The 24,288-nt window shown below is 44.7% G+C and overlaps 1 protein-coding gene across 10 annotated transcripts in view; it reads right to left on the reverse strand.

The window, feature by feature from the left end:
* The window catches only part of SYN3 (synapsin III), a 365,180-nt gene that overhangs the window by 249,991 nt on the left and 90,901 nt on the right, over positions 1-24,288 (reverse strand). For 3 of the 10 annotated variants that reach the window (XM_039486013.1, XM_039486019.1, XM_039486030.1), the window contains exon 1: positions 20,403-20,577. The exons of 4 other annotated variants lie outside the window; for them this stretch is intronic. The gene's annotated coding sequence lies outside the window, so the exon portion shown is untranslated. Of the gene's footprint in view, positions 1-12,878; positions 12,904-20,402; positions 20,584-24,288 lie in introns of those variants that run through there. 3 more of the 10 variants (XM_039486047.1, XM_039486036.1, XM_039486083.1) reach the window with 3 other exon arrangements.

Raw genomic sequence — 24,288 nt, forward strand, 5'->3', positions numbered from 1 at the left:
AACTGTCACACCAGCATGTGCTCCCCAGAGCCGTTGGAACAACTGTGGTTGAGGTTTCTCAATAGGCATTCTTCATGTAGACCATCGCAGGACTGGAACCTATACACAGTATGGCATTCAATCTATATTGCTGTGTATTGGATACAGAAAAATCCCTAGAGACATCCTTGTGGATAGCCTGTCATTCCCACTGAAGCAACTGTCCCCATTAAAAACGCAATTGTACAAGATGAAGATTGTTCCTAGGCAGCTTCAACTATCACAAAAGCACTTGACAGCAGTTATAAAGAACCTAAATGCTATTAATCCTATAAGGCCAGAAGGGACCTCCTGCATAACGCAATCTATAGACCCTCACCCAGTGATTCCTGGAGCAAGTCCATAACTTCTGGTTCAAAACTAACTCAAACAAACAGTCTGTCCTTTTATCAACACCCACACTATCTGGTCCAAGACAGCCTTCTAACCAGAACATAAAAATGGAATAGAAAACAAAAACAAAGTAATAGTCACCCAAAAGCCTGACTGAAGAAGACAGCCTTTTACCAAGCTGTGACACTCATTAGACTCAGGCTAGAAGAGGAGGATACATGGGAGCAAGTTTCAAGGACCCCAGTAGACATCAGATGTTGCTACAGAAAATATGGAAGACACCAGTTTCTTAAAAAACTGGATCTCAGATCATGACTGCACAGAAGTTCTTGCCAGGCATTGTCTACTGGCTAATTGGTTACCTGGAAGGAATCCTAACAGATTTGCTGATATAAATCAAGACTTGATTTTAATTCTGTTGAAGGCAGAATACTGAATGTTGCCATGCTGCACTATAACTGTCATACTATAGAGGCAGCTGGCTTGTCCTTGCTATTCGCTTTTGTTACAATGCTTCATTTCAGACTCCATCCCTTGGGGTCCCTGGCAGCCACAGCCTCCTGAGAGTTCCTCACTAACAAGGAGCTGTAACACTGCAGACCTCTGGTAAATCGACAGGCCGAACTGGTATCTTGCTGCAACCTTGGCACCTGCCTGAACATCTAGAACACGGAGTGCTAAAGCAGCAGTGAAACTCTGGCAGGAAAAATACTGTGAAGCCTAGTTAGTAACTTTGTTTTAAATAAAAATGAGGAGTCCTTGTGGCACCAAGGACTCCTCATTTTTTTTGCTGATACAAACTAACACGGCTACCTCTGAAATCTGTTTTAAATTATATTCCTGCTCAGTGATATAATGGTTGCCACTTACTAGCAAAAAGAGCCAGCACTAGGCATACACAAACCAAACAATTGTTTAGGGCCCTGAGTAGCTCCACCTCCCTCCACCCCCCTCCGCCCTTCACTTTTTATTATGTGTTGGGGATGGGGGGCGGAAACCATTCCTGCTTAGGGTCCCCCAATGGCCTAGCACTTCCTCTGCTAGCAAAGATCTATTAAACTGCTATCTAAGAATGTGTGCAGCACTCAAGCTTAGTTATGGGGAAAGGGAGTTTTTAGTTTGAGCAGCAATCCTGATTGAGGACCCCTCCCAGTTTTGTCCCTCTTTGAGTACGCCCTCATATAAATGTCCCAGCCACCGGACTGGCTACTCCATGAGCTTGTTGTTTGTGCAGCTTGCCTGTTCATTTTTCTCTTTAAAAAATAAATCCTGTTATTTTTACATTTAAAAAGGTCCAGATTTGACCTTGGCTCCAGATAAGTTGTACAGTATAACTAATTAAGAAAAACAACCAGAAACATCAAGAGATCTCCAAGCCCATCCAACTAAACTTCTCTGCTCCCCACTCCATCACCCACCTGACCCTACACGGGAAAAGCAGATTAATTTTACAGTGTACTCTGAAGCTGATTAAGTGCAGACTCTGTTAGACTAAGTTACCAGGGAAGGGGGTAGGCGGGGGGAGGAAAAAGAAAGTTTCAGAGTCAAGGAAAACACCCTGCCACCAGCCTCTTCTTATTCATACGAGAGGGCTGTCAGCACAAGTGCTTCAACTGATCACAGCTACTAAGGCAGTGCCTGATATAACCAGGATCCAAAGCATACATTGCTCAGATCAGGAGACTGGAGACCCCTTCAGCAATGGCTCCGCCAGATGAGAGAAAGGGATGCCGCCTGTTGGCCTGGCATACGAGCTGTGTTGAGGCTGTCCCTCTTAGAAATCTCTGTATTTACTAGAGTTGTGTGGGAACTGGATTTTTCATTTCCAGGGTGCAGGGGGAAAGAGGAAGTGTTAGTGATTTTGAAATTTCTTTCCTTCTCAAACAGAATGAAAACAAATTTTGTCATGAAGTTATAGATTATAAAATAAAAAAAGGACAAAAATTCATTGCAAAATGGAAATTTGAAATGTTTCATTCTGAAGCATGTTTTGATCTTATGAAATCTGTTTCCCTCATTTTTCTTAGGAAATCAGTTTTCGAAGGTGACATATTTCTGCACAACATTTCTCTTTTGACAAACTGGCATTTTCTGACCAAGAAATGTTCCAGCAGAAAATGTCCAACCAGCTCTAACATTTGTTACAGCGATGTTAGCTGCCTCCAGGTAGAGCTCACTTTGCACATCACAAACCACTGCCCTTGGAAGGTTTCATTTCTTCCATGCAACCAAAACTGAGGAGGTTGCAAAGGCTAGGACTATAACAGCGTTTAAAAGAGAACTGGATAAATTCATGGTGGTTAAGTCCATAAATGGCTATTAGCCAGGATGGGTAAGGAATGGTGTCCCTAGCCTCTGTTTGTCAGAGGATGGAGATGGATGGCAGGAGAGACATCACTTGATCATTGCCTGTTAGGTTCACTCCCTCTAGGGCACTTGGCATTGGCCACTCTCGGTAGACAGATACTGGGCTAGATGGACCTTTGGTCTGACCCGGTACGGCCGTTCTTATGTTCTTAACTGTCCACAGACTTCTTTGCCCCAAAGGTTCAACCCAATGCAGCATAAACAGTAGAAAAAAAATCTCTTGTCAGCGCCCGTTTACCACTGGATCAACCAACAAACTCCACCCATTTTGCTCAGCCTAGCAATCAAACTTCATAATCAAAAATTCACTTCTCATTAAGAATAAACTGGACAATGATTCAGAACGTTAAGTCCTATCTTCCTAGTCAAAACTCCCATTGACTTGCTGGGGTCCTGGCCCAAATAAGGATAGCATAGTATAGTGACTTCAAGGTTTGTCCCAAAGTTTTTTTAGCTGTAGTTGGCATTTCCGAGCTTCTTGTCACCATTAGCCGTCTGATTGAAAAGCAGCAGCATTTCTGACGCTGGTTGTGTGACAGTCTGATGTAAAAAAAGGTTCCAGCCTCCTTTTATGATCCTGAGAGGCCAGACTGTGCTGGCCCTTATGTGGCAGGCAGCAGGTAGGGAGGGGGCAGAATGGATGGAATTTCCCACCACAGCCACACCCACACTGTGAATTATTGCCAGCCATAAACTGAGTACTTGGACCAGGGGAGCCCCAGGACTGCTCCCCTGAGCACAGTGTCCTGCAAAGGGGACAGAGGGGTGTTGAAAGGAAGGGCTATAGTACAAAAGGGCTACGTAGTATGCTGCAACCTAGCAAGGGGTGTAGCAGCAGATGTGCTCCCACTGGGCTGGGGTGGTGCCACCCCACTCCCAATGCAGGGTTGTGCCTTAAAGACGCCATTAGACCCCAAGTCAATATGTCAATTGTCTGTGTTTGGTTGAAATAGTAGAGTTTTCCTTCTGATTGTGAAATAGGTATGAAAGAAGGATAACAGCTTTTGCAGTCTGCTGTTGGGCTCTCACACTGCCAGTGTCACTTTTCAACGAGATGCAGGCTAGTGCCACAAGGAAGATCAGAAAATGCCTGTTGTCATTAAAAACAACTCATATTTTTGGTTAATTCCTGGGGAGAAATGCCTTTTGTGTTAAGGAGTCTGACTGCAAAGCTGAGCAAAATGAGTGGTACTTTCTGTGGTTACAAATGCATAATATGTGAGGCCAGTGGCATGTAACATGTGATCGGCAGTTGGAGACATCCAGGGGACCTCATGGGGAAAGCCCAGGTGCCCATTAACTGGAGTAGTTAAACACGGCCCTTGACAGACAGAGGCTTGTCTGATTCCACAGCTCTTGTCTCTCAAGAGCCATCCTATTTAGTCAACCAAGGAATTTTTATACACTAAACGGACCCTGCAGGGAGCAGCAGGGCTATGCTATGATTTGAAAGGTTCTATTGAATTATTAAGCTTGCTGAGGGTAAACCAGAGTAACTCTGTTAATCTCTTGGGATCCCTTACATTTTGTTTACAACAGAAACCACCCTCCAGCCTCCCATTCAGAGAAACTTCACACAGCTGCTTAAGACTGCCTTGCCTGCAAGGTTAATAAAAAAAATGTATATTCTTCAGGTACATGCATAAGGGTGAATCCCTCATGCCTTCCGCCATGGAGAAGTCTGTTATTTCTCTCTAGCCCCACTTGCTGAAGAGCAGGGCCACCCGGTGGGAGGGGGGGGGGAAGTGGGGCAATTTGCCCCAGGCCTCAGGCATCACAGGGGCCCCGCGAGCCCTGGCCCGTTGGCGGTCCGGGTCTTCGGCGGCATTTCGGCAGCGGGGGGCCCTTCAGTGCTGCCGAAGACACAGAGCGACTGAAGGGCCCCCCGCCGCCGAAATGCCGCCGAAGACCCGGACCGCCACTGGATGAGTACAAGCACCGCAGCTCCCCGGCTTTGCCCCAGGCCCCCTGAATCCTCTGGTTGGCCCTGCCAAAGAGCATTTGTGCTTTGTTTTAGCAAGCAGAAGGAAGATGCTATTAATGAGTCTCAGCTCTAGGTACTTATGCAGGAGAGCTGCACGGCTCAGGAGAAAGCTCATTGGCCACTCACATTCCTTCCTTTCATCAAGCCCATTTTCAAATCGAGCAGATGCTTGATGTGTTTTCTCACCTGTCTTTTGTTTCCATGTAATCTCTTGGAGCTATTCTTGATGCGCCCGGTGTCACAGTTAGAGTGATTTGCACAAGGTCAGGCCATGAATCAGTGATGGAGTCTGGAGCTGTTATTAAGCTTAAACCAAAGGCCCCTAATTTACTCTTCTTCTTTGTTTGAACAGCTCCCGCCCCTCAGCATCTTCTGTTGTGTTATCAGTTCATTTTGCAGAGCAAAGCAAAGCTGTATTGTAACCAATACACTTCTTGACACAGTGCAGGCCTAGAATTTACTATCAGGTCATTCATCCTTGTTTCCTACCTAGCAAAGTCCTGCAAGTTACAGGGCGCAGGGGAGAATGTGTTATTAGAATGGATGCACCTGGTATAGGAAAAGGCAAACAACCCAGTGCTGAGAAATCTGAAAAAATAAGATGTTATTGTTATTATGTTTTTAAAAGCAGGTTTTAAAGGCCAGAAGCATTTGAGAGATGAGCCTTGCTTAATTGTACTATTATTATCTGTATGGCTGCAGTGCCCAGAGCCCTTCTCAAGGGCCAGGAGGACCTCATTGTGCTAGGCACTGTACAAACGCAGAACAAAAAGACAGTCTCTGTATTTCCCTTCATGAATAGTTCTGAGTAAATACATTTTTGTTTGCTTGTAAAATGAATTTAGCACTGGTGAAAGGTCCTAGATTAATGGCAGGTATAGCATAAGCTTTTCTTTGAGCCAAATTCAGAAAATTCCCTCTTCACAAGATGAAATCCAGACCCCACAGAAGTCAATAGCAAGCTTTGTTATTTCCACTATAAATTCAATAGTTTGCTTAACCTTCCACACCTACCAGAGTGTTTCTTTTTGCTTGTTTACCTCCATTATTTGAAAGTTTATTTCAAAACTGGCTGTTTTTGGAGGCCCAGAATCAGTCATTTAAAACAAAAAAACCTCCACAAAAACTGTCCAGTTTCTGTGCTATTTCACTCACCACTGAAAAGGATATTTCAAGGCTTTTGGGATTATATTCAGGTAGCAGGTTAGTTTTTAAAATATAATCAGACTCTTTAAACATCAGGGACCTAAACCTAAACACAGCCATTTTCAACCAGGAAGACCTGGCAAAAGACAATGGTTTGCAATGATTTAAGAACTGTTGAAGGAAAATCACTCCAGACAGGAGAACCAATGAATGCTTCCCAGGTCAAACACACAGCGGATAAGTGCCTGCCAACCATTCCATTTTAGTAAAGCTCAGAGTAGGAAGTAAAACACTTGCTCTACAAAGCACATATTTTTTGAAGGTGAAGCTTCTAACGCCTTAAAAAAATTCTCTGGCTGCTGCATCTACCTGCTTAGAGCTCCCAGTTTCTGTTTCTCACACGCAATCTCTGAATTCTTTGTCCCTCCCTGTAGGAAGATACTATTGCCCAAACCTACAGGTATTCATTAGAACGGACTAATACTACATATAGTAATTGCCCATTTTACCCATGATCTAATTTGCTTGGTTGCAGCAAACCCACATTTATAATTATTTCTTCTGTTTGCCATTGGAATTTTCCTATCCACACCATGACTCCCAACTACCCAAACTATCCCAAATCGAGCACCAACTCAAAGTGATACCTGTATTGAAAAACTTTCCAAATTCAGAGGTGTGCCTAATGAAGCCTAAGTCCCTGATTCTGCAATCGGCTCTGCATGGAGCTCCACTGATTTCAACAGTCCTCCCCAGGTGCAGGTGTCCGTGCCTGCATGGAACAACTTGCAAGACTAGGATCTAACATTGGTATGATGTAAGCATTCGTCTGTCCCCTCAACATGTGACACACCGACTTAGACCTCCTCAGACTTACTCCTTTGTGCCAGAGTGTAATTTACAGCTTCTTCTTACACACAACCTCTTTGAATTTGGCCCATCAAATTTAATTTAAATCATGGTACCTCGCAGGCTGAGGGGCCAAACAAGAGAAATGTAGCAAGAAAAGCAACAAACAAGAGTGTGGAAGAACATATCCATTAAAAGTAGCCTATGCCCTATTCCACCTTATCCATGGAGAAGCCAGAAGGCGTACAATGGTGTAAGTTGCACCATCTTGGTCTCCCAAGCATCTAACTTACATACCACCTTTGAATCACCCCTAAGTTTGGCCTTCATGTTATTTTTTTTAAAACCATATATTAGTAAATTAGTTGGAATAAAGATCCACGGGAATAACTTAATGGTTACCTGAGAAACTGCGTGAAAGCGGTATGCAAATTGGCAGCAAAATAATTCATTTTGCAAGGAAGGAAGCCATTTATTACAGGGACAGAGTGATGAAAAGCAATTCGGATGGGCTATGACACACCTCCAGCCTTCCCAGTTTAGCCATGTATGTGTAAGGCTGTTACAATGAAACAGCAATCTCTTCCCAGTTACTGAACCTACAAAGAAGTGATATTACTGAGTAGGCTGCTGTTCATAGCATAAAATAATCTGAACTAATCCATAGTTCTTCACAGTGCTTCTGGATTGGACAGGGAGCCTGTAAGTCTCAATAGATAATGTGACACTAGCATTCACAGTCAGGACAAAATTGCCAAAATAAGTAAATTACTTAATTCCAATTACTTTTTGACCTAAAAAAATCAGTCAGCGAGGAAGAACAGTCTGGGGGCTAGGGTTAGCCTGAGGCTGGAGAGACATGGGTCCTAGTCTCTGCTCTGTCAGACTCACTTGGGCACATTGCTTAGGGTACATGAGGTGTGACTGCAGCTTGTGTACACATACCCGAGCTAGCTAGCTTGGGCATTAAAGCAGCAAGCCCATCTGGAACCCTGGGTAACTTTACTTGTGGGGCCAGCCCATGCTGCTGCACCGTCACTGCTCCAGGGACTTCAACTACCTAGATTAAAGCTCGTTTGGGTATGTCTGCATGCCCACGAGTCTCTGTGTGCCTCAATTCCCATCTATACATTGGGGATAATAGCACTTCCCCACCTCACAGGAGTGCTGTGAGAATAAACACATTAAAGATTGTGAGGCAGTGGTGATGAGGGGTCATAGGTACTTAAAATTGCTGGATAACTTTCAGAAGTGACATTTTTAAGAGTGTCTCTCAGTACCGTTAGCCAGGTCCTTTAAACAACCCTAGAGAAGGGGTGCAATCCAAGAACGTTGGTAGACACATTTAAAAATAAAGTAAATGCTTCCTCTGTTTACTGCAGCACTTAACGTACAGTCAGTCAATCGATTCTAAATTGAGCTGGGCACTCAGATGGTCCCCATTGCTGTAGTATCTGAGCACCTTCTAAGGAGGACTCTGCTAAGGGAAAAGGCCTATTCAATGAAACCTGACAGTGGAATAGAGAAATAATAAGAGTTACTGGTGAAAATAAAATAATCCTGTTAAACAACAGGCCATTGCCTTCAGAGTTCATTTCAAGGCAACACTCCCACTTTCCTGGAAAAGTGGTACTCTGTGTCACCTACCCATGCTGCCTTTGTTTCAGCACTTCTCCACCCGAAGTACCCCACAGCCAGACTAGGGAGGACCTTAGGAAGTGGAAAGCCTCCCAAACCGCCACCCCCCTTCTCACCCTCAACAATAGAGAATCTAGCCCTTATTAGCAGGTGTATGCAGAGCAGTTTATTTGGGACACAAGCCATACCCAGCCTGCAGGTCATCTCACAGTAATACGTCATTTACAAGGGCCTCCCTTTTGTTTGTTCCCTTTAAGCAAGGTTTAAATTACAAGCACAGCTTCTGGGGATATTTCATCCTCCTCCTGGCCACTGTCAACCTGTTATTAATAGTAGCAATGTTATACTGCACTCTGAGCTGCACAATCATTGTGCGGTTATTTCTCACTAACTATACAATATGCAATTCTCTGCAAACTGGCCAGTCATTATTAGACACAGTGTAGGGATCTGCATGGTTATTCCTTGATAACTGTATTGTAAATATGCAAACCTCTACCCTGATTGAGTAAGAAGCCAATTGCCAAAGAGGATTCATGGCAATCAGAGTTTTCTAATTGTTTGTCAGCAACAAAAACGCCACCTTGGCTTCTCACTCCCATAAAGCAAAACAGGAAAATGGCAACTTTAACATCAAGGGCAGGTGGCAGAATGGGGTACTCTAGGATGAAGAGAAAGCCAAGCTGCCGCACTGCTTAAATGGAAAACAACCCACTTTGCCCCAACATTTGTCTTCAAATTGGAAGGATCTGACCCCCTCCCCACCAATTCAGTTTTGAAAACATAAGACAAGAGGCTTGCGGACCATCGGGGAGGGATGTCAGTGAAAAAGAAGATGGCAGAGGGGAGCAGGAAAAATGTGGAGTGAGCAAGGAGGAGCAGTTTGACAGCCCTCTGTATTGTTTCCCTTCACTTTTATTTACATTTTCAATTAAGAATGTCAGTATTGCAATAACTTCAGGACAACTCTAATTTATTGGCTACTAATCATTCCCTGGGCTAACAAACGCCAAAGCTTAAAACCAAAAAGAGTTTATTTATTATAATCACCTTGTCTTTCAGTGGCTGAGTTTATTTGCTTAGATACTAGGACAACAGGAGAGAGAAACAGAGATATTCAGCCTAGGATATAGTTATTACCTTAGACACAGATCGTATCCTTACTATACTTCTATATCAACAACTGACCTTTTTACAGCACCTTTACTCCTGAGGGATTATAGATGGAGTAAACATTGGTCATTCACCAGCCTCTGAAATGCAGCCACCTCTGGTGTGGAATGCAGTGGCCAGAATGCAGCAGCCATTGTGCAACACAACCACTTTTCACTTTTTTTTTTTAAAAGGAGGAGGAGAATTATTTAATCCAGATGAAAGTGAAAAGGGAATTTTAGGGAGGCAGAACACAATCTGGCCTGGATACCAAGATTAAGGAAATGTACCCAGTAGACAGAGATTCTGTTTCACATATAAACTGAAATATGGATTAGAACTCATTATTCCCATAACTAGTGTGACCAGGTTAGGGCCCCTCACTAATCACCCACATTCAAACTGCAGTCCCCCAGGGGGCATCTGGCCTGCATTACACCAGAGCCCATTTTAGCAAGGGGGAGAGTTGACAAGAAGGCCAGTATCATCAAAGGGACAGGAGACCACTGTTTGGAGGAGGCAGTAGCTAGCATAGTAATAATTTTAACAACATTAAAATGAGCAAAAGTCTTGTACCCTCCATGCCCCTCATTATTACAATACATAACCTCAGCCCAGGAAAATGATATCATTGCATGAATTAATCATCGCAGCAATTAACAGGGAGAGTGACCTCAGATTTCAAAGCATGGTCCCTGCCACCAGTGAATTGACAATGACGTTAGCTTCCCTGGGAAGAATCTGGCATTTTGCCCACCTCTGAACCACACTGCTGACACCGAGGCAGAAGCAAACAATGTATTCACCCAACCAGGGATAAATGCTGCAACCGAATCCCAGCCTACAACTGCTGTGGTGTCACCAGGAACGCTTCCCTCACCCCCCTCACTGAATTCCCTATTTGCCGCTCTCCAGGAGCAGCACGCAACAGTCCAGCAACAATAGGCAGAGAGAGCCTCCTTTTAAACACAAGGATGAGCTGCCTAGGTAGAGCATCCTTTTTTAAACTGTGAGCTCTCTTTGCATGGAGGCTGACAATCTCATTATGTGAATATGTAGGAGACTCAATTATTCCTACTCAGGCTATAGCAGTGGCATCTCTGGTCCCCAAGTTGAAGCGGGTTTTATTTAGGGATGGACAAACTTGTTTTGCTTCAATCTCAGCTCACTTGGCTGTTGTGGGTATTTTGAAAGTTGGACTCAAACTTAGATACAATTGTGGCTTTGTTCTACTTAGGGTCACAAAAAAGGAGCAAAATGCACATGCAAGAGAACAGCTAGTGACAAAAATACACCCTACATTAAACACCCACTCGAGTCAGCCTAGCTTTTTCAGATGAAGTGAAGACAGTGCTATTCAGTCCTAAATAGGGGCTATAGCTTATTATCTTTGGCAGTTTCTTTGCTGGTCCTGTGTCACTGAATACAAACATTGTACACAGTGCAGGGTGCTTCAAATCACACAAGGGGCCCAATTCAACATTGTCTCATCTAACGTGAAGTCATTTACACCTATGAAAAGTGGGTGCTCCCAGATCAGCATGGAAGTGGTTTTACAGCCACTTTGGTTCTCGGGGTGCACAGGTGTAAATGCTGTAAGGCAGTGGAGAATGAGACTCAAGATTATCCCCCCAATATCAGATCCCACCAGAGACTTCTAGAACAGCCAGGCCATATTACAAGAATAATGTAAAGATAAGCAGGGGAATTGGTATATTATGGATGGAATATCAGCCATGTTCAGACTTCTCCCATCTCCTGGCCCCGAGAGGAAGCCAGGAGAGGGGGAGATATCTGGGAGTGGAGGCGAGTGAACTAAACTTATAAAAGGTTTGGTATCAAGGAATGCCAAGGAATCAGATCAGTTCTTACTTTAACTGAACCAGTGTGATCAATCCAGGTTCCGAGGCAGTCATTCCATACACGTCTCCTTTTATGTCTGTCTGCCTGCTCTCTTTGTAGGGAGACTTGATGTCCCCCAGAGTCAGTGTCTGATGCTCTCTGAGCAGAGATTCTGTTTTCCCTGGAACTCATTGGAAGGGTCTATAAAGTTCCAACTGATGTAAAACATGGTCAGTGAGATATATTGTTCCATCTGGCCTGCAAGTTAACAGAGAGCAGGGGAGGAAAAATGCTTTCCTCTTGGAGCCCAGTAACAGAGAAGGGGAGGTGGGGGGAATAAAAACAGAATGAGGGATAAGGCCTTGGGTTCCATATATTGGGATATAGGACTAACTCATTAAATGAAATGGATTTAGGCTTTAGGCAGTGGGACAACCCTCTGTTAACTAGTTGAAAAGATGCTGTATGTTACAAAATTGGCATCTTAGCATCATCACCATAAACACCCTTCTATGTTTCAGCGCTACATTACCTAAAGAAACCCATTCTTGACAGAACTATCACCACCCGACCTAGGTAGTCTCCCGTTAACAGGGGAAAGGGGATGGTACATAAAGGTGGTGCCGATCCTAATTTCCTGTGTTAATTTGCATACTCCTGCTATTCCAAACAACATGAATCTGTGGGTTCCAGTTCAAAGTCTCACCCTCTGAGAGCTGCCCACCCCATCCCATGTGATTAGAAGAGAGAATTAAAGTCTGTGGATACACCTCAGTAGACTGTTATTTAGGCGTCAGGTTTATGAGAAGGTCTAATCAGTTGATACTTTCTAATCAGCCATCTAGGCGCTCCTGATTTCTCTACTCCCCCCCACCCCCCATAGGTACAGGTAGATCAGCAACAGATAGAAATAATTGCCTTTTCTAGTCATTCACACTTTCTTTCCCATGTTAGAGAATCCAGTTATAGACTGTTTGCCGTTTATCTCCACCTGCTGTGACAAATGCTCTAATTTGCCTTCTCCTTTCCCATTCCCACATCTCATTGCAGGTTTCATGGATTAACACACACCAGTTTTCTCATCTCTGCTCCGTTTAATTTCAAATTTCTGACTGGCAACCTGTGCAGTCCCATTTTCCTCAAATCAGCTATGTACACTACTAGGTTTATCCAGATTTCTTTAGCTCATCAGGCTGTTTCTGTATCTCACCTTTTCTAATTACATTTATAATATACACACTTTATAGATCACTGCTGCATTCATATCTAACACAAACACCTCCAAATACATGCACATGGGCATTGTGTGTGGATGTGTATATAATATACATGAACACATATGCAATGTGTATATATAGACAAAGACAAGCACTACATGTCTCGTGTGAGTATGTACACACATACACACAATTCCTTCCCTCCCCCAAACTCCCCAGGAAAATAGTCCACATAGGTTATATTTTTAAAAAAAGCTCACAGACAGGCCCTGTATCATAGTGGTGAATCCCATTTCCACTCACTTCCTTACCTTTCCTCAGTCTGCTAATCCAGAGGCCCTTGACTTGTTCTCTTCCCCTCCTGCACACAAATTGCAAGTCCCTTCTTCTGCTTCGCATTCACAGCACACTGGCAGGATTCATCGTCATCTCATAGTCCTGGATCCTTACCATCCTATTGGCTGAAGCCAGCTAGTAAATTTAATTAGGCTCCTCCTTATAACTATATTATCACAGGAGCAGGATGAATAATTTAGTAAAACAACTGATGTGCAGGCTCGGATGTCAGAGATTTCTGCCTCCACCGGCAGGCTTTTCCCTTATGCCTCTCACTGAGAAAGGGGAGGGCAAACCCCCCAGATTTGTCACTCTCTTAGTCAAAAGCCTCCAGTATACACAGAGGAAAGGGAACCATGGATTCTCCACTTGTAAACCCCCTCACTTCCCCACACCCTGGTGGTCTCCACTATTTCTTTTGTGCAACCCTCCCTAACCCAAAACATAATATTCCCCTCCAGACTGGCCATACCATCGCACTACATGGGGAGAAGTAAAGTACTAAAGTCAATTTCTGTCCAGATAAATCAATATAGCAAAATATCAAATGCCTCCCGTTGTCCCTTGATACAAATATGTTATGAAAAATAGAGCTGTTCTGCAGGAGGGGCAGACCACATGGAAATAGAGACACTGCTTTACACTGCTAGCTCTTCTGTTCAAACAGTCACACCCCAGCATCCTGCCAGTTCAGACATTCGAGGGATGTGCTGGGGTCTTGTGATATTTATTTACACCTGTGAAGGCAGACAAGATAGTTCAGAAAAGTAAATGTCTGCACAGAATTCAGCCCTACTAGAAACACAGAGAGAGAGAGAATGGCAGGATTTGCCTCTCATACGAGTGACAGCCTGACAGTACAGTACTGAGGTGGGAGCGCCTCCCTCCACAAAGATACGTGGGGCTGGACATCCGGTTAATGAATGTGCAAAATTGTGAATTCTCATTACTGAACCCCAGATGGAAGTTTGCCTTTGGTGAAATGGAGCTGTCTCCCTGCAAAAGCAATCATTTCATTTTTGCCAGTGATTTAGGGCAAGAACTAAAAACATTTCTCCCCCCACCCATCCCTCACCCCCCCACATGAGGAAGCAGTTTGGGCATGACTGAGCATTGCCTCTCTGCCTTTGTGATTGACAAGGCTGCAGTTGCAAAGCTATGGAGCAGTGCAACGGCCCCTAAAGGGTGACAGCCAACTTGCTTGAACCTCAAGCCCCATTCATTTGAAAAGCTATACATTGCAGGACCTGCAAATTGTTAAGCAGTAGGAGCCCCCCCACCCATGCTATTAAGCCCTCCAGGTTTTTCCTTTCATAAGTGATCGCAGCAACACAGGAGTAATTTTTGGGGGGAGGGGAGAAAACAAATAATTACCACTACACTATACTGTAGGTCCTGCATATAAACAATACCACCTTTGTGCTGTGATTGGCTTAAAAACCAAACAGGTGAAATAAGGAAGCCCTTTTTTTCCCTGTTCTATGAGATCACTAACTACAGGCCCCAGGAATGCCCCTCCTGACTCTGCTCCCCCAGTAGGCATTAATATTTACTCCACAGAGCCGTGCTGCTGGAACTCGAGCAGGGGTTCTCAAACTGGGGGTTGGGACCTCTCAGGGGGCTGCGAGGTCATTACATGGGGAGTTGTGAGCTGTCAACCTCCACCCCAAATCCCGCTTTGCTTCCAGCATTTATAATGGTGTTAAATATAGTAAACAATGTGTTTAATTTATTGGGAGGGGGTCGCACATGGAGGCTTGCGATGTGAAAGGGGCTGCCAGTAAAAAAGTTTGAGACCCACTGAACTAGAGGCACCAGGGGTGCTACCACACTGTCTGGCTTGATCATCAGCACCCCCACTATAAAAATTGTTCCAGCATCCCTACCACAGAGGATGTTTCCCAGAAAGCGGTCTCTCTCTCTCACTCTCAGTGACCCCCACTTCCCTTCTGGTGAAGGAAGGCTAGACAGGACCGCTGAGTGACATAAGGCATTTGCCACCTCCCAGGCGCTGAGCACAGTACCTACACAGCAATCCCTGCCCTAAGATAAAAGACCCAACTGAGGAAGGAAAGTCACAATTCTTAACATAGCAGAGCAGGGCCCTTAAGTCTCCGGAATGGCTGCCACTGACTGCAATGAGCTCTGAGGGCTGCAAGATTGGAAGTCTTACACAGGTTTGAAAGGGTTTGCTTTGTTTTTAACTTTTCGGGTTTTTTGACAAAAGAGAATCCACTCTCCCCTCCCCAGAAATGATTCGCTCAGAGGATTCGTGCCAAGACAATTCCTCTCTTCTTTACCCCCTTCAGAGATTTCAAGGACTTTTGTCTAAAGTGGAGATCTTGAATTATGTACTTAGTGGGAGCTGTAGAGCGATTAAATTAACCCACATGGCGAGCTGCCCAATGTTGCTCGCAAAACTCAGGGTATTTTAGCATCATTTATTTAAGAGATTTTAAATAATGCTTGCCTAAATCACAAAAAGGGAGTGAGATTTAGGCTGTTGCCATGGCTACTGGAGAAATCTGCTCAAAATTCAGGAGATGCTCATGGGGGAAGCACTTCAATGGGGAGCTCTGCTGAGGACTGAGGGATGCTTATGGCCCTTGGTTATTAAATCCCTTTCAGATTAATTCCCAGTATCAAAGCCTCCCTGATGAGGCGTTTAATAATTAGGAGTAGGGCTTTGGTTAGGAAGAGTACAAGCAGGCTCCTCTACTTCTGATGTGAATTTAGTCCTGGAGAAAGGTGCTGGACTGGCAGCCAGGAAGGGTGAAAGGCTCTCTTTAGTCACTGAACAAGCACACGACAGCCGCAGTGCAAAATTTCTGTTCCTGCTGTTCCCTGCCATGTGTCTTAACCCTGCCTTGGAGAGATCACGTCTTTGGGGGGCTTGTTGCTGCCGCACTGAAGTCAAGGGGAGTTTTGTCACTGACGTATATGGGAGCAGGACTGGGACCTTGAGAATGACCTGCCCACTCACCACTGGCCATTGCACAATCCTGTAACATTTACTCTCATTTCATCCTACTCCCTTGCTCCATCCACGCCTCCCTGTTAGTCACGCCCTTTCCCACATCTTCTCCTGCTCTCATTGCAAGACCAAGCTTCCAGAAGGCTTCAGGGCTTGATTTTCCAGTGCTCAGCACTCACAAGTGAGGTCAAATTTTCAGAAGAGTTCAACTCTCATTTAGGGACCTAAAAAAAAAAAAAAAAAAAAGGCTACATCACACTGCAACTGGAGGTGTAATTTGTAGCCTGGATAAGCATACCTGCACTAGCTTTCATCTAGCTAGCTCTCTAAATGTAGTGCTGAAGATGGAGCAGCGCTGACTTCAACATCGTCTAGGAATGCCAGTACAAACCTGAAGGAGTGCAGGGGTGAGAGGGTGGTGGTGGGGAAACGACTTAAACAGCCCACGCTGCTGCTTCCTCACCGTAACTGGTACCTGAGCTAGCTAGATTAAGGCCGCAAATTAACACCCCTGCTTGCAGTGTAGACATAGCTGGAGAGGTAGATTTATAGAGGAGCTCAATAACCAGCATGCTGAGCAATTCTGAAAAATCAGGCCTCACCTGTGAATTTCAAGAACCTTTCAAAACTCTGGTCTTTGTGCCTTCTGAATGCTGCCCCTAGGTAATGATTAGTAGGGCTGGACAAAAGTTTTACATCAAAACATTTTTTTGACAGAATATTAGATTTTCTACAAAACCTTTTGTCCCATAGAAAGTCTCAACTTTTCTCAAAACAAAACAAAACAAAAAAATAAATAAAATTGATTTTCATCAGAAAGCCAACCTCCTGCCATAGTTTTCCTGTTTTTTTGACAAGAGGTTTAAACTCCTTTTCTGACTGGCTTGAATAGTTACACTTTGAGACATGATGGTGATGGATGTGTCTTTTCACATCAGACATTTCAGTTAAGGTGCCTGGCTTCTTGCCAAAGGACTCTGCCCTGCTTCCTGAGGAGCAACCAGAGAAGAAAAAAAAAGGCTAAAATACTTAAAAGATCAGAAATTAAATTAACATTCATTCTAAAGAGATTCCATATTCCCCTTTTGTAATCAGATAAAGTCTCTTTAGGGAGAACACCCTAGAAAGTGTTTTGTTGTAGGCTTTTTCCTTTCTGAGTAAGAGGTCATGATTCAGGCTACAATTTAGTCACGGACATTTTTAGTAAAATTCATGGCCCATGAGCTGTCCATGACATATTATAAATACCTCTGACTAAATTGGGGGGCGGGCGCAGCGGTGTCGCTGATGCTCGGGCAGTCCTCAGTGCCAGCTGCACCAGCCGCAGCTGGGGAGGTTCCCAGGGCCAGCGGCCTGCAAGGCCACCCTAGCCACAGCCAGTGCGGCTGGCTGCAAGGTGGCCCGAATGGCTGGCTGCAGAGCTGCTCCAGCAGCGGCCGGTGTGGCTATCCCTGGAGCTGCCTGAGCAGCTGGTTCTGGGGTCTGTCACACTGGCTGCTGCAGAAGTCATGGAAATTCATGGAATCCGTGACTTCCACAGCCTCCATTACAGACACTGAGCCCCTAGTAATGGTTAACTTTCTGTCTATCATTACGGTTATTTAATGCTCAACTACAGTGGAGCCCCAAGGCTGCAGTCATGGCTCCATTATGCTAAGCACAGTGGAAAAAAACCCTCCAGAGAAAGTAGTCCCTCTTTTGAAGATTTTACAGCAACATCCCAAGCAATAATACAAAGACATTAGAAGGGGACAGAAAAGGGGTCAGGGAAAGTAGAAAACAGAAAAGAAGAACTCTTTCTGATTGGCTTTAGTCACAGCAGGCTCAGGATTTTGGAACCAGAGACTTGCCTAATCTTTCCCAACTAGGGCCTTGATCCTGCAAGCTGCTCCACTCACACCGATATCTGCATCCATGTGGAGCCCCAATCTCTTCATCAGAGCACTGTGAGGATAAAAGAGTCTAGCTACACAGAGCTCACTGCAGGGTTCATAGGTATTAAGGCTAGAAGAGTCCATTACGAGCACCTAGTTTGACCTCCAGCACAACACAGGCCCTAGAACTGTACCCAGTAATTGCTGCATCAAGGCCATAAATGTGGGTTGTGGTTCAAGGTTGTGTCTTAGGTGAGCATCTAGGGATATCTCCAGCGATACACAATTTGCAGTTCCTACTGGCACTGCATTCCTCCCTCATGAAAAAGAGTCCTAAACAAACTAATAATGATTAAATCAAGAGGGTTCTATATAACATGAACAGAGATCTATAGAGGTTACTCTAAAAGCTGACTGGATATACTTATCTATGACATTCTATCCATTTTTTTATATTGGACTATAATTCTCAAATTCTCTAAAGTGATTCACAAAACTCTATAATAATGTTATCATTCTGTAGCTCCACCACACCCCCAAAGGCTGCCAATCATTATTATTTGTATTATGGTAGCACCCAGGAGTCCCAGTCATGGACCGGGACCCCACTGTGCTAGGTGCTGTACAAACACAGGATGAAGTGATGGTCCCTGCCCCAAAGAGTTTACAACCGGAGTATAAAACAACAGACAACAGAAGGGGATGGACAGACAGAGCAGGGGGCACAAGCCAATAGTGAGACAATATGGGTCAGCAAGATAGGAAGCAGCCTCACCCAGCTGCCTAACCACCGTCAGGTTCTTTGTAGGCATCACTGCAAAGGAGAGTTGTAAGGAGGGATTTGAAGGAGGATAATGAGTAAGTTTTGCAGATATTTATGGGGAACGTCTCCTGTGTATGAGGGGCAGCCTGGGAGAAAGCACAAAGGTGCTTGTTTGAAAATGTAACAAGGGGGTGATGGAGGCTGCCATCATTGGCTGATTGGAGGTGGGAGCTGACATCCTGATAGAATGGGAGAGAAGGTAGAAAGAGTGGAGACAGGCTTTGAAGGGCCTCGAAAGTTAAGACAAGTAGTTTATGCTTGATGTGATAGAGAAAGGAGGAGCCAGTTGAGGGTGCAAAGAGAGTGGTGACACTGGCAAAGTGATAAGCTGGGAGAATGATCTTTGCAGCTGCATTCTGAACGAATACCAGTAGGTCAACATTGCATTTATTAAGGCTAGAGAGGATGATGATGCAGTAATCAAGACATGAGATGATGAGAGCCCTTTGTGGGTGGACAGGCTGTGTGGATGGACAGGAAAGGCTGCATTTTAGAGATGCCACACAGGAAGGACTGGTAACTAGATTCAGACTCAGCCTGGATGTTAGGACCTAAGGAAAGGTCAAGATGAAGATTAAAGGCCTGAGTGACCAGGAGGATGATGCTGTTTGTGCACAGTGATCAAAAATGGTGGGAGGGGGATGATAGGAGGAGGGAAGATTAGGAACTATGATTTAGCCATGTTGATCTTAAGCTGCCAGCTGGACAGCCACAAGGAGATGTCAGAGAGACAGGTCAAGAGTCCAGTTTGCACAGGAGGACAGGCCTGAAGAAGAGGTAGATTTGTGAGTCATCAGCATTGAGATGGCAGTTCAATTAGTGTTTGTGAACGAGATTGCGAGGCACAGAGGGAGAAGAAAAAGGAGCAAAGGCCAGAGCACTGTGGAACCCCCACAGAAAATTGGAGAAGAGATGTGGAGGAGGAGGTTGCTGAAGGAGTGATTAAGGTAAGAGGAGAACAAGAAAAGCATAGTCAGTGCAGTCAAAAGCAGCTGACAGGTTGAGGAGGAGGATGGAATACTGGTTCTGAGCTTTGGCCAGGCAGAGATCATTAGTAGGAAAGTTTTCTGTCAAAACTGTTTTTCAATGGAAAACTGGGTTTTCAAATAACTTTTGTGACAATAGTCTGCTTTCTGCAAACAGGTTCAGTTTTTTGCTGAAAAACTTTCCAGCAGAGGAATGTTTTGGTTTTCAGCTGAAATCTTTTGGCTTTCTAGTTTTTAGCCCAAAAGACTAAAATTTTTGTGGACAATTTCATTTAAAGCAGGGTCTGGGGGTTCTTTGTTTGTTTTTCATTGAAATTTTCCACAGAAAAACGGTTTCGGACCAGCTCCAGTCATTAGAAACGTTGATAAGAGTCATTCAGTGGCGTTCCAAGAGGCCAGATTGGAGGAGAGGAACTCCAGGCAATGATTGTTGATGGTGTGTTCAATGAGCTTAGGGAGATGAGGCAGTAGCTGTTAAGGATGTGGTTTTGGGGGGACAGGTGGGGCAGTTAAGATGGGAGAGACTAATGCACGTGAGCATAGGGAGGGGAAGAACCAGAGGCGAGTGTGAGGTTAAAGAGAAAGGCATGAGTGTGCAAGTGAGGGAACTCAGAAGATGGGATGGGATGGGATCAGGTCACTGGAACAAGTGGACTCTTCTCATACTGAGATCTTTGTGGCTTCCTCTCTCACAGCTGCCAATGCCACACCAAACACACACATCCCCTTCTGGAGAGCAGTAACAACAGTAGGGACACCAAAGTGATAAGTCCAGAAGTAGTAAAATTGAGAAATAGAAGACAGAGGGAGAGGTTCAAAAGAAAAGAAGGACTGATACACACCAGGGTGAGGAAGAATATTTTGCAGGGATCTAAGACACCATTTTCACACATGAAGTGCCTTGGGATGAGTTGACTCACTTGGCCTGTTCAGGTCAGGGTGTCATCTGGGGCATAGCAGGAAGGGAATAGCCTCTTCACTCCCAAATGGGTCAACACCTATTATGTTCCTGCACAGTGCTCCAGAAACTTCCATTCCATTACCATAGCAACATGTGACCTCATAAAAGTCCTTGGATACCATCTAACTGTCACATTTTCAATCCAGGGAGAGTCCATTCACACTATTTTTGAGGCTACTGTGTGTCCATTTCAATAACATCTTCCCACAACCAGTTTGCAAATTGAAATGGCTTTATGTCATCTCTCAGCTATCTTAGCAATACAGGATCTTAAAGCAGGTAGATTTTAACACAACACCCTTTACACAAGGACCAATCTCACTGTCTTCATTCAAGCCCTTTCTGGAAAAAAAAACAAAAAAACCACACACCCACAATTCCATGAAGCTTTTCAATGATAATCCACCATAGAATCACATATATATTACTTCTGCTCCTTCATCTGGTCACTTGGCATATTTTGTGATTGAGCTTTATTATGACTGACTAGTCTCTCCACTTCAATTTATAAGCACTTAGCAGAACCAGATCTTTCTATTTTGCTTACCACTGCACAGACTATCAGCACTCAACAACTAGCAATTATTACTCCAGAGCCAACTAGTGCCAGTTGCTGGAGCAGCTTCTGTGATGTTTTTTTTGCAGGCAATTTAAATTGACTTGTGAGAAGAGGCTCAAACACTTATCTCCATTCAACAGAATATCAACTATATTGAGTATGTTTATCCATCCAAGGTTAGGTTTTTAGGACAAGTGGCAACTTTAGCACTGGCATCATGCTCTAGGCACTGGTATCTGGACAAGCACTGTCCTGGGAAAAGCATGCTGCGTTTTATTGGAAAGTGTATTTGGTACGCTAGTGCAGTTACTGTGCTTGCTGACCCCTGCTGGAACCCGTTTGGTGCCTGCCAAACATCAAGACTTCAGAATGGACATGCTGAGCTGAACTCTGGTTTGGCTTGTTTGAATCACAGGGGCATCACTCAATTTTGATGGAGCATGTCAGAAGCTATAAAAGGGCCCTATGCACATATTGGACCTGATTCGTAGCTCACTGATACCTGTCAGACTTGGGGATGACTCCACTGAAGTCAGTGGAATTCCACTCGCGTCAAAACATCGTAAATTGAAGAATAATGAGGCTCCTCACCTCGTTTGTACAGCACCTAACACAATGGGGTCCTGGTCGACGACTGGGGGTCCTAGGCACCATGGTAACACAAATAATAAACAACAGTACAGGACTGACATCTAGACGAGGACACTGCAGCTCAATGGTACTGCCCAGGCAGAATGCTGTGAAAGAGGCAAAAACAACATGGATTCGGTCAACTGACTTGCTACAAAGAATCTACTCAGACACTGCTGCTGACATGTTCTGTCATTTCTTCAGGTCCCTCTACACAATCGCTGACACTTCCTCCCTCAACTGGTTGCCTGGCAACTACAAAAAGCCCCAGTGTATGAGAGAGGAATCAGCCAAGTAGTACATTGCTTGGGTTTCTGTTTTCTTCCCCTCCTTTAAAAACACAGGAATAAAGTGGCCTTGGGCTGGAAGGGGCCATCTCTCAGTGAATCATTGTTTTACAACAGCAGCAATTAAGATAGCGTACATAGACAGTGTCTCCCACAGACACCGAACCTGCTCCTGGCTTGCAAGAGGCTCAGCTGTCCTGAGTCAGTTAAGGAAGCAGCAAATCGGTAATTTCAAGAGGGAGAACTGTAAAATACCAACTATCCCCCAAGCTTTACCACAGCATAATGCAATATACCCACTCTGTATAAAATATTGGGGTCAGGAAGGGACCTCAGGAGGTCATCTAGTCCAACCCCATGCTCAAAGCAGGACCAATCCCCAGACAGATTTTTTGCCCCAAATGGCCCCTGCAAGGATTAAACTCACAACCCTTAGTTTAGCAGGCTGATGCTCAAACTACTGAGCCATCCTTCCCCGCTGCCATGCCTATCATGATGTAGCCCTATTCATAGCACCAGAGAAGGCAGCAGCTGATCACAGCTATATGATCCTGGTGCTAACCAAACAGTGTTGGCTGAAGGACTGTTATACTGGGCTGGTGCTAGACAAGCTTGACTCACCCCAAAGCTGTAGAGACTATGAGGAGAATGAGAAAGATAGCTGGGCTGGGACTGCCTTGGGGGTCCAGATGTGGGCATCAGTATGTGTCTCAGTCTTAGCCACTGCCGCTCAGCCCTGATTGACGGGGAGGTGCAGGGAGGATCAGGCTGGAGCTGTGTTGATCCCATAGATGATAATGCTAGCATGCATGTGCCACCCTTACAGGGGCATACTCCACCCCAAAAGCTAACCCAGCACCACAGGGAAGGGGTAGCCTGGCAGGGGCTGCATGGACATGGTGTCTACTAGTCACTCCACTGTTGTTTCTCCTAGCTAGGTTTGAATGGGACTGGGCAGAACCAACCCTGACAATTTAGCACCCTTGATGGTCATCAGCATGATGTACTTCTCACGTCAGCCCCAGCATTATGTCTGAATTTAGCACGTAGGAGCAGTTCGCTGTTTGCAATACGCACAGGGACCACCATTTAGATCTTGCTTTTAGACACAGACTAAGGTTCTCTAGTGGGTCAGGGCAGCAGGCTCAGCTTCAAAGAAGTGAAAAACAGAATGCCTTGCATTGCTCTTTATGGAGTCTTCTAGCCAACTCAGGGAATGGTCTATCCTGCCCACCGTTCTCATCTTGAGGGAATTCTACTGTGATATAGGCACCGAGAGTAAAAGTAAGAAAAGGAGAATGGGGCTTTAAGAGAGGATCATCAGTTTTGTGGGGAAAAGTTTATTTGAAAACACAATACAGCCTAAAAATTGGTGCCATCCACAAAACATAGGCAGCGAAGTAGATCCCCAAATATCTGTAGGTCAATGTACACACCTATGAACCTCTTTTCAAATCTTGCCTAAACTTCTCTTAAGCCACTTCAACCTGTTTAAGCCTAAATGGGCCTGGATCTAACAGAATCCCAGTGCACCTTTAAAAAAAAATCAGGCCAACTGCATGTCTTGATCTTCCTACACTAATATCCCTCTCTCTTTCTCAGACACATAGTGGACTCCTTGGTCTTTCAGCTTTCTAGACAGATGTTTTCCCATTGACTTACTGCTGCATTGGTTCCCATAGACAAGGCCTGGTTTTGGTCTTGCACAATCATGCCAGTGAGTTATCTGCAGAACACCACACCCTTGCCAAGTAGCTGCCTTATTTTTGGGGGGGGGGGGTCTAAGGTTCAACATAAAGTTAAAACAGTTAGTGTCCTGTACCCTGAGACAACCTGGATTCCATAGGCTAAATAACAAACACAAACATATAATTTAGAACTGAGACTTCCCAAAAATGCAGCCTAGCTATTTACCCCAAGTCCCCTGGGACTTTAGGGCTAATTTTCCCCCCAGCCCAATTATTTCCCTAGTTCTTTCCTCTTTGAGGGAAGGTTTGCCCTTTCCTTAAAACCCCCTTGATTATAAATAAATTGCAGCGGAGGTAAGTAACCCAGCCTCAAAAGGGACCAGTTGCCTCCCTGAGCTGAAAGGAAGCACTCCTCTGCTTCCTTCTGTATCACTGCTTGGTTCAGTGAACTTTCCCCTTGTTGGCAATGGAATGTTTCATGACCATGAGGTTCTTCTTCGAAGGCCTGAAAGGACCGGTCCTCTTCGCCACAGCCTCATTCAGACTTCTGGGTCCAAATTTCAAATGTCCTACCTTAATCAGCCATAGGCTGAGAGTTTCTGC

Source organism: Mauremys reevesii, linkage group 1, assembly GCF_016161935.1.
Source record: "Mauremys reevesii isolate NIE-2019 linkage group 1, ASM1616193v1, whole genome shotgun sequence".
In the NCBI taxonomy this organism is placed as follows: domain Eukaryota; kingdom Metazoa; phylum Chordata; order Testudines; family Geoemydidae; genus Mauremys; species Mauremys reevesii.